We start from the raw sequence: 16,523 nt of genomic DNA on the forward strand, positions 1-16,523 counted from the left end.
TGGATTGCTTGTTTCGGCCTCCAAATCTTCACCTTTTCAAAAATATTTAAATCGAGATATTCTAACTTACTTTTTGTTAAAACTCATGTATAAAAAATACATATTAGTTATTTTTCACTGTGATCTATATTATTTCGTGATTGTTTTGTGATTTAATTAATTTATTATTTTTTATCCGGATTAGATTATTGTTGTGGTAAAAAATTAGTAAAATAGATAAATTGTTATTTTATGAATAATTAATGTTATTAGTTGGTATAAAAAATGTTTATTAGTTATTTTTACTGTGATATATGTATTTTCGTGATTGTTTTGTGATTAAATTAAATTTATTATTTTTATCCAGATTAGATTAATTATGTGCTAAAAGATTTGTAAAATAGAAAAATTATTATTTTATGAATAATTAATGTTATTTAGATTTTATTGTTGTACATATATTAATATGTGACTTTATTATTGTTTAGTGCCCTTTAGTATTATGTTGTGTCCGTAATTGTAATATAGTGCCCGTAATTGTAATCTAGTGTCCTTTAGCGTAGTAAAATATAGTGCCCTTTAGCGTAGTATCTTTGTAATTATTGAAATTAATCATTTAATTATCTGTTAACCCCAAAAATATCTGAAAAAAAGATGATAGTGTAAATACAAACTCTCTCGAATTTTAGTCAACAAATGTAAGAAAATAACATTAAAAATAACAATATTTGTCAAACTAAGTATTTTTATATGAATACTTATTAATTATATCATGTATAGTTATAAAATAATAAACTAACATATAAAATAAGAAACAAACATATAAAATAAGAAACAAACATATAAAATAAGAAACAAACATAGAAAGTAATAAACTAACAACAACAACGACCCAGTAAAATCCCACAAGTGGGGGTCTGGGGAGGGTAGTGTATACGCAGACCTTACCTCTACCCCGAGGGGGTAGAGAGGCTATTTCCGATAGACCCTCAACTCAAGAAGACAAAAAGAGATAATATATCAGTACCATCAACAAAAAATCATAGAAATAATAACAACATCACAAGAACCAATGAATAGATGAAAGCAGAAATAATAACCAGTAGATAAGGCCCGACACTATGAAAACGGAAGAGTAGTGTAACCATAACATTAATCACCAGCAATCAAAGACTAAATCCTATCAGTCTAGCCTCATACTGGTAGACTAAATATGCTCAACTACTTCCTAACTTACAACCTTAATGCTCGACCTCCACAGCTTCCTATCGAGTGCCATGTCCTCGGAGATCTGAAGTCGTGTCATATCCCGCCTGATCACCTCTCCTCAATACTTCTTAGGTCGCTCTCTACCTCTCTTCATACCCACCAACGCCAACCGCTTGCACCTCCTTACCGGGGCATCCAAGCTTCTCCTCTGTACATGCCCGAACCATCTGAGTCTCACATCTCGCATCTTGGCATCAATGGGAGCCACGCCCACATTCTCCCGAATATCTTCATTCCTAATCTTATCCATCCTAGTGTGCCCGCACATCCACCTCAACATCCTCATTTCTGCTACTTTCATCTTCTGGATATGTGAGTTCTTAACTGGCCAACACACAGCCCCATACAACATGGCCGGTCGAACAACCGCTCTATAAAACTTACCTCTCTATAAAACTTACCTTTGAGTAGTGGTGGCACTTACTTGTCACAAAGGACTCCATATGCTATTCTCCATTTCATCCACCCCACCCCTATATGGTGTGTGACATCCTCGTCGATCTCCCCACCCCCTGGATAACTGACCCAAGGTACTTGAAACTACCTCTCTTGGAAATGACCTGCGATCCAAACCTCACGTCCATGCCTACTTCCCTCGGCTCAGCACTGAACTTGCACTCAAGATATTTCGTCTTCGTCCTGCTCAACTTGAAACCCTTAGACTCAAGGGCCTATCTCCAAACTTCCAGCCTATCATTAACGCCACTCCGCATCTCGTCAATCAGAATAATGTCATCAGTGAATAACATATATCATGGCACCTCTCCTTGAATATGGTGTGTCAGTACGTCCATCACCAAGGCAAATAAGAATGGGTTGAGCGCAGATCCTTAGTGTAACCCCATAACAACCAGAAAATGCTCAGAGTCGCCTCCCACTGTCCTAACCCGAGTCTTAGCTCCATCATACATGTCTTTAATCGCCCTAATGTAAGCAACCGGCACACCTTTAGCCTCTAGGCATCTCCAAAGAACCTCTCTAGGAACCTTGTCAAACGCTTTCTCAAGATCAATAAACACCATGTGCAAATCCTTCTTCCTATCCCTATACTGTTCTACCAACATCCTAATAAGGTTGATAGCTTCCATAGTAGAACGACCCGGCATGAACCCGAACTGGTTGTCTGATACAGACACGGTCCTCCTCACCCTCGCTTCTACCACCCTCTCCCAAAATTTCATGATATGACTCAATAATTTGATATCCCTATAGTTGTTGCAACTATGCATGCCACCTTTGTTCTTGTACAACGGAACCACAGTACCCCACCTCCACTCGTTCGACATCCTCTTCATCCTAAAAATAACATTAAACAACCCAGTCATCCACTCCAAACTTGCTTTACCTACACATCTCCAAAATTCTACCGAAATCTCGTCAGGCCCGATAGCTCTGCCCCTGATCATCTTACGCATAGCCCCCACGACCTCCTAAACCTTGATGCGCCTATAGTACCCTAAAATCGCAGTGACTCTCGGAATGCCCCAACTCGCCTAGCACAATATCCTGATCCCTTTCTTCATTCAGAAGTTTATGAAAGTAAGTATGCCATCTCCGCTTAATCTGGGCCTCTCCCATCAATACTCTATCATCCTTGTCTTTGATGTACCTCACTTGGTCCAGATCTCGAGCCTTCCTCTCTCTCGCCTTGGCCAGTCGAAATAATTTCTTCTCCCCGCCTTTGGCCCTTAGTTCCTTGTATAGACGACTAAAAGCTGCAGTCTTATCCTCCGTGACTGCCAATTTTGCCTCCTTCCTAGCTACTTTATACCTCTCCTTGTTCATACTCCTCTCTACCTCGCATGTGCTCCCTACTAACTTCAGGTATGCCGCCTTCTTCACTTCCATTTTACCTTGGACCACTCCATTCCACCACCAGTCACATTTGTGTCTGCTAGCGTAACCCTTCGAGACTCCCAACACCTCTCTTGTCGCCTCCCGTATATAATCTACTGTCGTCAACCACATAACGCTCGCGTCCCCACTACTCCTCTATGCTCCCACAGCTAATAACCTCCCTTCTAACTCCTGAGCTTTATCCTTAGTCAAGGCTCCCCACCTGATCCTCGGTCGACCTCGTGCAGTCCTCTTCTTCCTCTTCATCATAATATCGATGTCCATGACCAAGAGCCTATGCTGCGTCACGAGATTCTCACCCGGGATAACCTTACAATCCTTACACAGCCCTCTGTCGCACCTCCTAAGGAGAAGATAGTCAATCTGACTCTTCGCCACTCTGAAAAGTAACTAATGCTCCTCCCTCTTCGGAAAACTAGAGTTAGCAATCACCAGCTCAAATGCCTTAGCGAAATCCAGTAGTGAAGTACCTCTTGCGTTCCTATCCCCAAAACCGAAGCCACCATGCACCTCGCCATAGCCGCCTGCAGTCGACCCAATATGACCATTGAAATCCCGTCCTATAAATAACTTCTTAGCAGGCGGAATACTATGCATAATCTCATCCAACCCCTCCCAGAAACGCCTCTTAACCTCCTCTTCCCAGCCAGATTACGGCGCATACGCACTAATGACATTTAGGGTGCACTCTTCAACCACCAACTTAATAGACATTAACCTATCATTCACCCGCCTAACCTCTACCACAGACTCTCTAAGTTCCCTATCCACCAAAATGCCTACACCGTTCTTACCCTTCAGGAATCCAGAGTACCACAGCTTATATTTGTTTGCATTCCTCGCCCTCGATCCTACCCACCGAGTCTCCTAGACACACGCTATATTGACCTTCCTCTTTCTGTAAGATCGTCGCCAGCTCTATAGACTTACCCGTCAATGTACCTATATTCCATGACCCAATTCTCAACCTATAGGTACCCTTGTGCCCCTTACCTCCCTTGCCTCCTGTCCCTAGCCCTGACCCCTACCCCACCTCCCTCCCCATCCCCTGGCCTCCCCAAGGACATGACCTTACTCTACCATCCAGACTACAACCACTATACCTACAACAGACTAAGGAGAATCACTCACACACCATAGGTAAACGGACCAGACTAGGAGAAAATAAGTTGACGCTAATAGAATGCTTTACACTAATGCAAACTAAAAAGGCAGTAGTCTAACTAACACAATGAAAAGAGAATAGGAAAGCGGGAGGTACCAACTCTCGGGAATAGAACCTGGAAGTTGTCTTGGTGTACACGATGTTGTTGCGACACCTGGCTTGTTCACATCCAACTTTTCACCGCCCCTTACCGCTACTCGCCCTAGCAGCCCTCCTATGTTTGCGCGCCCGCTCTTCGCTCGTCTCCAATAGCCACCACGTATTAACTGAAAGACACAAAAAACTCAAGAACCAAAAAAAGGTGCTGCCTTCGCTACCACTGGTGGAGCCCCAACAAAAGCAAAGAAGAGAAAAACAAGAGAAAAGAAGAAGAAGGGGGGGATAGTTGGGGGGATAATGTCCAAATAGTCTAGCCCACAAGTACAAAAAAGAGCAAAAGAAGAAGGAAAGAAAGATAGAGGAGCAGACGGGGATGACAGTGAGACTGAAAATGAGGGAGGTCATAATTTTGATTTTTATAAAGCTTCGGCTTTATATCCATTGGTATATTTGGTCAGAATTATTGGATTTGCAGGTTTGGACCAGTTTTTGACGCCCTTTCAAACGTAATTAATTAAGGAAATATTTCAAAGAACTAGGAGGAGAAGAGGACGGCCGGACGGAGTAAGGGGAGAAAGGCGTCGTCGGCGTCGCGTCGGCAGTGAGAGGGGAAGAAGAACAAAACGGGAAAGAGAGATGAGGGATGTGCGAGAGATGAGGGAAGAGAGATGGGGATGAGAGAAAGGAGACTTACCTTGGGGGAGGGTGGTCGCCGGCGGCTGTGCTGGTCACCGGTTGTTAATTAGCTGTTAGGGTTGTACGTCGCAGAGAGAGAGAAAAGTCGGGGAGAGAGAAATAACTTAGCTAAAGTAATAAACTAACATATAAAATAATAAACTAACATACAAAATAATAAACTAATATTTGAAATAATAAACAAACATATAAAATAATAAAGTAACATATAAAATAATAAACTAACATATAAAATAATAAACTAACATATAAAATAATAAAAAAACAAAATATAAAATAATAAACAAACAACATATAAAATAATAAACTAAAATATAAAATAATAAACTAGCATATAAAATAATAAATTAATATATAAAATAATAATATAAAAAATATATCAACTTAAGTAATAATATAGTAAAAATATCGATTAAATATTAATATAAAAGATATTGCAATATATTTAAAGATGTTAAGCAATCAAAAAGAAAAATACTTTAATTAATATTTTTCAATTTACATACATCATCATGGAGGTTCCCCCTGTGCATCACGGACCTGCATCTCGAGAGCTACTGTTGCTATAGGGCAACCATAGGTCTTCATACATCTGGGATGGGTAGTGTTTGGCCTAGACATTCCGCCTCAGACGTATAGACGATATATGGGAGTTCATTAGGGACCACCCACTCCATCCTCGTATAGTTAGACGCCTTCAGGATACGAGTTTCTACATGATCATAGAGATCGGCCGGTTGCAGTTCGGCTGGGTGTTGATCAAGGCTATGATAGAGCGGCGGTGACCAGAGACACACACGTTTCATCTACCCATCTGCAAGGCTACCATCACGCTTGAGGACGTGGAGGTTCTCTTCGGGCTACCAGTTGATGGATTACCTATAGCTTACCCACATGCTCTTAGAGACTATAGGGGAGTGCATTACCTGCATATGTTGCATCAACTCACCGGTTTCCAGCCAACGAAGAAGACTGCATTGAGTAGGGCGAGTCGATTGCAGTTGACGCCCGTCCGACAGCATCTGGCGGCGATGGATGCGGAGATTATGAATGATTCACCGCCGGAGGATATCGACTTGCACACGAGATTATTGTTGTTGCTGATGTTTAGTGGTGTACTATTCTCGAACACTTCGGAAAACCTAGTCAGCTTGAGATTTCTACATCATCTGGAGCGGCTAGATGATTTACCTGGTTACAGCTAGGGTGCAACTGTTCTAGGTTACCTGTATAGGCAAATGTACCGGGTGTGCATGGGCACCAAGAGAGACGTTGCCAGATTTTTACCGCTACTACAGGTGAAAACATAGTCAATTCTTTTCATGATTATAACATGCATAGTAAAAAAATACCATAAATTTTACGTCCACAATCTATATTAGGTTTGGGCCTGGGAGCGGTTCCTGTAGTTCTAGCTACCTCTACCACCGATCGCTCCGGATGCACCACTCCACCGTTTCTCCCTTTATCTTGGAGGTGGGTTGATAGGCGAGGCTATGGACGTGAGGTCGAGGCTCGACATCATCTCCCCTATTACAGGGATTTGTTGGATTTGCTTGAAGGCGCGCAAGTACATATATACTTAAGTTTACTTGGCCTGGCTTCATATGTGTTTTGTTTACTCATGATTCTTGTGTTTAATAGTTCGTATGGAGGCCATACAACGACGCGCTCATAGGTGGTTTGCCCTATTATTGCTCCCCCGGCTGAGCTATGTGGAGCTCTTCCATCCCACTGATATGTCTCGATATAGTCGAGCATCATGCCACCGAGCGTGTCCTTCGCCAGTTTGGTTGACAGTAACTTGTACCTATTCCGCCCACTTGGGTTAGGACAATTCAAGCCTAAATAAGCTACGGACCTCCAAAATACAATCCGGATACGTCCCTAAGTTCAAAATTACCTAACGGAGTTAACGGAACCGACGGAACTCCATTCCAAAGTCATCTTCACATAGTTCCGACTATGGTCAAAATTCTAAGACTTAAGCTCCCGTTTTAGGGACTAAGTGTCCCAAAACACTCTAAAAACCAAAACGAAGCCTCCCGATAAGTCACATAAGCAAGAAATGGTACGGGGAAAACAGTAAATAGGGGATCGGGGCTATTACTCTAAAAACGACCGGCAGAGTCGTTACATCCTCTCCCTCTTAAAACAATCGTTCGTCCTCGAACGAGAATAGAGACATACCTGAAGTGGTGAAAAGATGAGGATAAAGGCTACGCATATCCTGCTCGGTCTCCCATGTCGCCTCCTCAACTGGCTGCCCCCTCCAATGAACCTTCACAGAAGCAATGTTCTTTGATCTTAGCTTTCTGACCTGCCTGTCTAAAATAGCCACTGTCTCCTCAACATAAGATAGATCATTGTCCAATTGGACTGAGCAGAAATCCAACACATGGGACGGATCGCCGTGATACTTCCGGAGCATAGAAACATGGAATACCGGATGAACTCCTGCTAGACTGGGAGGCAAGGCAAGCTCATAAGCAACCTCCCCAACTCGCCGCAACACCTCAAATGGACCAATGAACCTTGGGCTCAGCTTTCCCTTCTTTCCAAACCTCATAACGCCCTTCATAGGCGAAACCCGGAGCAAGACTCACTCTCCAACCATGAATGCCATATCGCGAACCTTCCTGTCTGCATAACTCTTCTGTCTAGACTGGGCTGTGCAAAGTCTATCCTGAATCACCTTAACCCTTTCCAAGCCATCCTGAACCAAGTCCGTACCCAATAATCTGGCCTCTCCGGGCTCGAACCAACCCATTGGGGACCGACACCACCTACCATACAGAGCCTCATACAGTGCCATCTGAATGCTAGACTGATAACTGTTGTTGTAAGCAAACTCCGCAAGTGTCAAGAACTGATCCCAAGCACCCCTAAAATCTATCACACACGCATGGAGCATATCCTCTAATATCTGAATAGTGCGCTCGAACTGCCCGTCCATCTGAGGGTGAAATGTTGTGCTCAACGCAACCCGAGTACCCAACTCATGCTATACAGCTCTCCAGAACCGTTATGTAAACTGCGTACCCCGGTTAGAGATAATAGATACCGATACGCCATGAAGCCTGATGATCTCACGGATGTAGATTCGAGCTAGCTGCTCAGAAGAATAGGTAGTCATCACAGGAATGAAATGAGTTGACTTGGTTAGCCTACTCATAATCACCAAAACTACATCAAACCTCCGCTGAGTCCGTGGGAGTCCAACAATAAAGTCCATAGTGATCCGCTCCCATTTTCATTCCGGAACCTCCAACTTCTGAAGCAACCCAACTGGCCGCTGATGCTCATACTTCACCTGCTGGCAATTTAGACATCGGGCCACATACTCTACTATGTCCTTCTTCATCCTCCTCAATAGAGTACCGCGAACTGTGAGCCTCCTGGAGAATCAACTCACGCAAACCATCTACATTGGGCACACATAGCTTGCCCTGCATCCTCAATACACCATCATCTCCAATAGTGACCTTCTTAGCATCACTGTGCTCGACCGTGTCCTTAAGGACAAGCAGATGGGGGTCATCATACTGACGCTCCCTGATACGATCATAAAGAGAAGACCGAGAGACCACACAAGCCAATACTCGACTCGGCTCAGAAATATCCAATCTCACAAACTGATTGGCTAAGACCTGAACATCTAATGCCATAGGCCTCTCTACTGCTGGTAGATATGCTAAGCTCCCCAAACTCTCTGCCCGGTGACTCAAAGAATCGGCCACCACATTGTCCTTCCCAGGGTGGTACAAAATGGTAATATCATAATCCTTAAGCAGCTCCAACCACCTCCTCTGACGCAAATTAAGATCCTTCTGCTTGAACAGATGCTGCAAACTCCGGTGATCGGTGTAAATCTCACAAGGAACACCGTACAAATAATGGCACCAAATCTTCAAGGCATATACAATAGCTTCTAACTCAAGGTCGTGGACGGGATAGTTCTTTTCATGCCCCTTTAGCTGTCTGGACGCATAGGCAACCACCCTATGGTCCTGCATCAACACCGCGCCAAGACCAATCCGCGATGAATCATAATATACAGTATAAGACCCCGAAACTGTAGGCAATACCAATACCGGGGCTGTAGTCAAAGCTGTCTTGAGCTTCTGAAAGCTCTCCTCACATTCCTCTATCCACCTGAATGGAGCACCCTTCTGGGTCAGCCTGGTCATAGGTGCTGCAATAGATGAGAATCCCTCTACAAAACGACGGTAATACCCCGCCAAACCAAGAAAACTCCGGATCTCCTTAGCTGAGGACGGTCTGGGCCAACTTTGCACTGTTTCAATCTTCTTCGGATCCACCTGGATCCCCTCACTCGATACTATATGACCCAAGAATGCCACTGAGTCTAGCCAAAACTCACACTTTGAAAATGTTGCATATAACTTCTTTTTTCTTAAGGGTTGAAGTGTAGTCCTCGGGTGCTGCTCATGGTCTTCCCGAGTCCGGGAGTACACCAGAATGTCATCAATAAACACAACGACGAATGAATCAAGATAAGGCCGGAACACATTGTGCATCAAGTGAATAAAAGTTGCTGGGGAATTAGTCAGTCCAAAAGACATCACAAGGAACTCGTAGTGACAATACCGAGTCCGGAATGCAGTCTTCGGGATATCTGGCTCCCGAATCTTCAACTGATGATAGCCGAAACGTAAATCAATCTTGGAAAACACTCTGGCACCTTGTAACTGATCAAATAAGTCATCAATACGAGGCAATGGATACTTGTTCTTCACCGTGACTTTGTTCAACTGGCAGTAATCAATACACATCCGCATAGAACCATCCTTCTTCTTCACAAATAAGACAAGAGCACTCCAAGGTGACACGCTGGGCCGAATGAAGCCCTTATCAAGCAATTCCTGTAACTGCTCCTTCAACTCCTTCAATTCAGGAGGAGCCATACGATATGGAGGAATAGAGATGGGCTGAGTGCCCGGCAACAAATCAATGCCAAAATCAATATCTTTGTCGGGCGGCATGCCCGGAAGATCAGCTGGAAACATATCTGGAAAGTCCCTCACTACTGGAACTGACACAACTGCAGGGGTATCAATACTGACATCTCTCACATAAGCTAGATACGCATCACACCCCTTTTCAACCATTCGTTGAGCTTTAAGAAATGAAATAACTCTGCTGGGAATATACTCTAAGGTACCTCTCCACTCTATTCGCGGTAAACCTGGCATAGCCAGTATCACGGTCTTAGTGTGACAATCAAGAATAGCATAATGGGGCGACAACCAGTCCATGCCCAAAATAATATCAAAGTCCCCCATGCTGAGCAATAATAAATCGGTTCTGGTCTCAAAACCACAAAGAACTATCAAACACGACTGATACACATGGTCCACAACAAGAGAATCTCCCACAGGAGTAGACACATAAATAGGGGAACTCAAAGAATCCTGAGATACGCCCAAATACAAGGCAAAATAAGAGGACACATAAGAGTATGTAGAGCCTGGGTCAAATAATACCGACGCATCTCTATGACAGATCGGAACAATACCTGTAATGACAGAATCAGAAGCAACTGCCTCTGTACGAGCAGGAAGGGCATAATATCTGGCCTGGCCTCCCTTTCTAGGGCAACCTCTACCTACCCGACCTCCACCTCAGGCTGGCTGAGCAGGTGGGGTGGCAGTTGGTGTTGTAATCATAGCCTAAGGACCCGGTGGAGCATGTTGTGGCTGAGAAGTCTGTGGAGGTGCACCCCTCCTAAATCTGGGGCAATCCCTCACCATATGGCGAGTGTCACCACACTCAAAATAAGCTCTGGGAGGGCGTGGCTGTTGTGACTGGCTCAGGCCAGGTCTGCTGGACTGGCCGCTAGGAACACCCCGTGCAGGAGGCACACTAGATACTGGCGGTACATAATAAGGCTTCTGGGGCCTAGAAGGAGCTGGAGCACCACTGGATGCTGGAAGAGTTGAATGAATGGGGCGACTCACATAACCCCTACCATGGCGAGCTGTTGGGACACGAGCTCCAGAATAATAACCAATCTCTCGAGACCTCTTGGCCTCTCTCTCCACTCTGTCCCGGGCAAGCATGCCCTCCAATCTCCTGGCAATACTCACAACCTGCTGATAAGAAATATCCATCTCCAACTCCCTGGCCATACTAATCCGGATGCTAGGGTGGAGTCCCTCAATAAACCATCAAACCCTCTCTCGAACTGTGGCAACCAAGGCCGGTGCATGTCGGGCCAAATCACTGAAACAGACTGCATACTCTGACACAGTCATAGATCCCTGGCATAACTGCTCAAACTCCGTGTGCCATAAGTCCCTGAGGCTTTGAGGGACATACTCTTTCAAAAATATGTCCGAGAACTGAGTCTATGTAAGTGAAGCTACATAAGCATGCCACCACTGATAGGCTGCTCCTCTAAGCTGGAATGTAGTAAAAGAAACCCCACCCATCTCCGCTACGCCCATAGTACGGAGAATACGATGACACTCATCCAGAAAACCCTGAGCATCATCTGTAGCTAATCCGCCGAAGGTAGGTGGGTGGTACTTCTTGTACCTCTAAAGTCTGAGTTGCTCCGCCTCAGAAGTTGCTGCCCTAACCTCGGGCTGAGCTGGAGCTACCGGCTGCATTGGTACAATCTGTGGAACCTGGTCGACCTGAACCCGCTGCTCTGGAGTACCGGCAATGGGAGTCTATGTTCCTCCCCCGGCCTGAGATGTGGCAAGAGCAAGTAGAATCAATCCATCTTGAGCTAAGGTGCTGAACATACTCAGAAATTGGGCTAGAGTCTCATGGAGGGCTGGTGAAGAAACAGATGCCTCAGGTGCCTGCCCTCCAGCTGGAGCTACTGGGGGCTCCTCTGTAGCAGCTCGTGTGGGTGCTCTGGCTGCACCACGTGGACGTCCTCGACCTCTACCCCGGCCCCGACCTCTCACGGCTCTAGCAGGGGGCGCGGGTGACTGTTCATCAGATCCGCTTGTACGTGTCCTCACCATCTGTGAGAGAATAGAATACAGAAGTTTAGAATCTTTGAAGTCAACAATTTTTCGCCCGACAAGGAATCAAAGTAGTGAAATTTTTCTAACAGTTCCATAGCCTCCCGAAGATAAGTACAGACGTCTCTGTACCGATCCGCGAGACTCTAATGAACCGGCTTGTGACTCACGACACCTACGAACCTAGAGCTCTGATACCAACTTGTCACAACCCAATTTCCCCTCCGTATAAAGTCGTGACGACACCTAGTCTCTATGACTAGGTAAGCCTAACATTTGGGGAATAATGAAATGAAAACATGAATTAAACAACTAACTGTTCAAAATACACAATAATCCCAAAACCCAGAACATCATAAGCCACAAGCTACATAAGGAAACGAGTATCTCTATACACCAGAGTCTAAAAATAGAAATAAGGAAGGTAAATGACATAGGAGGGAATAGAGGTGGACTCCGTGGTCTGCGAATGCGGCAGATATACCTTGAAGTCTCCGTATAACAGCTAGCACTCTCAGCTAGTAGCGGGACTGATAAGAAGTACCTGGATCTGCACACAAAACATGTACAGAAGAGTAGCGTGAGTACACTACAATCGGTACCCAGTAATTGCCAAGCCTAACCTCGATAGAGTAGTGACGAGGTCAGGTCCGGGCTCTACTGGAATATGATAATAAAGCAAGGCAAAAATGAAATATCGAAGTAAAATAAAGACTGAAATTTAACAAGAAAGAATTTATAGAAGGTAACAGCTTAATACACAGAAATACAACAGGGGATCTCCCGAGATACTGTCTCGTAGTCCAAAACATAAATGTGCAGGGGGGATCTCCCAGAATACCGTTCCGTAGTCCCAAAGTAAATATGCAAGACAGGGAAATCTCCCGGAATACCGTTCTGTAGTCCCAAAGTAAATATGCAGTACAATGGGATCTCTCGGAATACCGTTCTGTAGTCCCAAAGTAAATATGCAATACAGGGGGATCTCTCGGAATACCGTTCCGTAGTCCCAAATTAAATATGCAGTACATGGGGATCTCCCGGAATACCGTTCCGTAATCCCAAAGTAAATATGCAGCGCAAACAATAGAAACACAACTACATCACAAAATCTTATGATTTAGACTAAGTACCAGTCAAGGAAGAAGCAGGAAATTCACTAAGCATGCTGCACAGAGTTCACATAAGCAATCAAGTCACATAGACATGTTGTATTAGATTAAACAGGATAGCTACACATATTGGAATAACTCAATTAAGAATGAAGATAGATTAATACTCACTAAAATGGTATAACTCAAAATAAAAGAAAAACAAGTTGCTGCTCAATAAGAAAATTGGGTTTTTCCACAACTAGCCTGTGTACGCACTCGTCACCTCACGTACACGACTCTCACATATCACAATAGTACCAAATCTTAAGGGGATTTCCCCCACACGAAGGTAGGCAAGCCACTTACCTCGAACCAAGCTCAATCAATCGGTCACAATGCCTTTCCCAAGAATATCCGGCTCCGAATGGCCCAAATCTAGCCAAAAAGCAATTACATATCATAAATACAATAATAATAGGCTCATTTAATTAATGAAATAAACACTTTAACAAAAATTCCAAAATCAACTCAAAAATCGCCCGTGGAGCCCACGTCTCGGATCGGGTAAAAGTCACAAAATGCGAACACACATTCGCTCACGAGTCTAACCATATAAATTTACTCAAATACGACCATAAATCCCTTTTCAAAACTCGAAATCTTTGTTGAAAAAGTTCTTCCAAATTTCTCCCAATTTCAACCCCAAAATCCAAAATTAAATGATGAAATCAACCATAGATTAGTAGAATATAACCATAAAGGAGTTAGGAAACAGTACCCAAAACCTTCCTTCGAAAATCTCTCCAAATTTCGCCTTCTACCGAGCTCTCAGTCAAATTTTGAGTTATGAACCAAAAACCCTCGATTTTGAGCTTTAATTCTGCCCAGATATTTTTCTTTAATCGCGATCGCGGAAACACCCTCGCAATCACGAAGAACAACTTCGCTGCCCCATTATTTTACTCTACACGAACGCATAACTCTCCACACGAACGCGATTAAATAGCTCCTCAGACTTACGCGATCGCGACTGACCTCACGCGATCGCGAAGAACAACACCCAATTCCACTGCTGCCTTATTTCTTCTTCGCGAACGCGGCCTAGCCCATGCGTTCGCGATGCATAACCTGACAAAACCTACGCGATCACGTCCCATTCTTGGAGAACGTGAAGAGATAACCCAACTAGTCTCCCTATTCCTCTACGCGATCGCGAGCCTTCTCAAGCGATCGCGATGAAGGAAACCAGCTACAGAACACTCGCAAAAACTGCCAACTCCTTAAGTCCAAAAATGACCCGTTGAGCATCCGAAACACGCCTGAGGCCCCCGGGACCCCAACCAAACATACCGACCAATCCTAAAATACCATACGAACTTAGTCGAGCCCTCAAATCATATCAAACAATGCTAAACATAGCGAATCACCCTCCAATTCAAATCTTAAAAACTTGAAACTTCATCATTCTACAACCGATGCCGAAACTAACCAAACTACGCCCGATTGATCCCAAATTTTGCACACAAGTCATATTCAATACTACGGACCTACTCTAACTTCCGAAATCGGATTCCAACCCCGATATCAAAATTTTCACTACCGGTACAAAATTCCAAAAATTTAACTTTCGCCAATTCAAGCTTAAATAAGCTACGGACCTCCAAAACATAATTCGGACACGTCCCTAAGTCCAAAATTACCTAACGGAGCTAATGAAACCGATTCCATTCTAGAGTCATCTTCACATAGTTCCGACTATAGTCAAAATTCTAAGACTTAAGCTCCCGTTTAGGGACTAAGTATCCCAAAATACTCTAAAAACTAAAATGAAGCCTTCCGACAAGTCACATAAGCAGAAAAAGGTACGGGAAAAATAGTAAATAGGGGATTGGGACTATTACTCTCAAAATGACCGGCCGGATCGCTACAACACAATGCTAGTGGGATGATCATTGCCGGGTTGATGAGACATACTTGGCCTGGCTAGAGGCCCAGATTGAGGTTTGGGACCAGAGGTATGACCTGATTCCGCCACCCCATCCAGTTGAGCATATGGACGGCGAGCATGAGTAAATGGGTTGGTATCGCAGTGTTACCCGACTTCTCATCGGGAATCCTGTTCATCGCGCTGGTGGTCGGTACATTCCATACGCCGGGAGGCATGAGGCACTGGTATGTTATTTGTTATACTTACTTATAACGTTACATTATCCTTCCGTAATTAATATTTTACATGTTATGCGGGATATTGGCTTACATCAGTTCTACCAGTTGGGACTGCAGATGTTGCAGCACACCGGCGAGGGAGAGGCAGCTTTGCACGGGTTTAGCCGTCGGGTTACTGATCTTGCTACCAAGACATTGAGACGTGCCCGAGATGATGAGCGCTTAGGATACGAGGCTACTTATGTGCCGCCAAAGGAGTACCATCATGGGCCACCAGTGGAGCCTGAACATGGTAGATGTGGCAGACGTGTCCAGAGAGGAAGGGGTATCCCACGAGGTCGTGGTGGTCGGCGAGGACGGGGTCCCCAGCAAGGGGGTGTTGAGGCACCCATGGAGGATATTAGAGATGATCAGCCGGGTGACCACCCTAAGCCACACGATGCTCATCATGACATGCTACCATGATAATGTGATGATGTCGGCATGGAATACCACATGTGGGCTATCTCCTATGGACAAGTCAGAGATTGTGTGATTTGATGAAGTTTTTACGAAGAGTTCTACGTACTACGAAGCGGAAGGTCGAGTATACGATTATGGCTGATTATTCGGGATGTTCATGAAACGTTTAATAAGAAACTACAAGCAATTTGGCAGGTTAACGGTATGGGATCATGGTAATTGAGGAGGAGGAATCGTTGGGAGCTCTATATTATGGGATGGTAGCTTAAAGCTACCGTCTACGACTAGATCGCGTGGTTATCTGCTGGTGCGGTTTCTAGTTTTCGATGCGTTGTTGGATTATTTATGACTAAGAAAAAGGAAATGTCAAGAGTAAGTCGAACAAGGAACCCAATGAATGTGTACTTCACTTACAAATCATAATGTGTTGATATCCCATGATACACATTATCCTGTTGATGATGACTCCCGGATAGACTACCATGATCCAACACACTAAAACTAGGCATATTCTAACTGTCCGTTGGTTCATAACTTGTAAAATTCATATCTGGTCGGTATCTCCTGTGGAATATATGAGCGTTAATACACATTCAATACATAAAAATAAACATCGTAACACAAAGAAAAACTGAAGTTTATCACTCGGCTTGTTAATTATGTAAACTTGGGGAGAAATTATGTTCTCGCTCCGCATTCGCCCGTGGAGATAAGTTTAGATCTGGCCAAACTCTT

This window comes from Nicotiana tomentosiformis, chromosome 12 (assembly GCF_000390325.3).
Source record: "Nicotiana tomentosiformis chromosome 12, ASM39032v3, whole genome shotgun sequence".
Classification (NCBI taxonomy): Eukaryota; Viridiplantae; Streptophyta; class Magnoliopsida; order Solanales; family Solanaceae; genus Nicotiana; species Nicotiana tomentosiformis.